The sequence below is a fragment of the Glarea lozoyensis genome (genome assembly GCF_000409485.1).
Source record: "Glarea lozoyensis ATCC 20868 chromosome Unknown GLAREA19, whole genome shotgun sequence".
Taxonomy (NCBI): Eukaryota; Fungi; Ascomycota; class Leotiomycetes; order Helotiales; family Helotiaceae; genus Glarea; species Glarea lozoyensis.
This window is the reverse complement of record NW_007360993.1, coordinates 786,086-786,555: the sequence shown is the minus strand read 5'-3', so window position 1 is coordinate 786,555 and position 470 is coordinate 786,086.

The following is a 470-nucleotide window of genomic DNA, read 5'->3' as shown; positions in this document are numbered from 1 at the left end:
TAGAACCTAGAGGTATCTAGAAAGACGCTCCTAAGAACTCTCTAGACCTAGAATACTTATTCTAGATTAGGCTAGGTCTTTAAGGCTTTATTCTAGATCTAATTACGTCCTAGATATAATAACCTAGGGTTCTCTTAATTCTAGAGTCGTAAGGCTTCTAGATACTACGTACGTAATATTTAAAGAAGGTAGCGCTAACCTCTCTTTAGTCTCCTAGTTACTATAAACTCTTATAAGTATATCTTCTATAGATTACTATATTAGTATACTAGTCTACCTCTAGGTTATATTCTCGAAACTAGAGTATCTTTAGAATAGCCTTATAGTCCTTAATATTTAAAATATTAAATTAAATATCTACTTTATATCTATCTAGAGAGAATAGTTTAGAGAAGACTATAGTCTAGTCTACTACTCTTTTATTATAATTAGTATTAGTTCTATCTACTAATTAGAGTATATATAGTTCT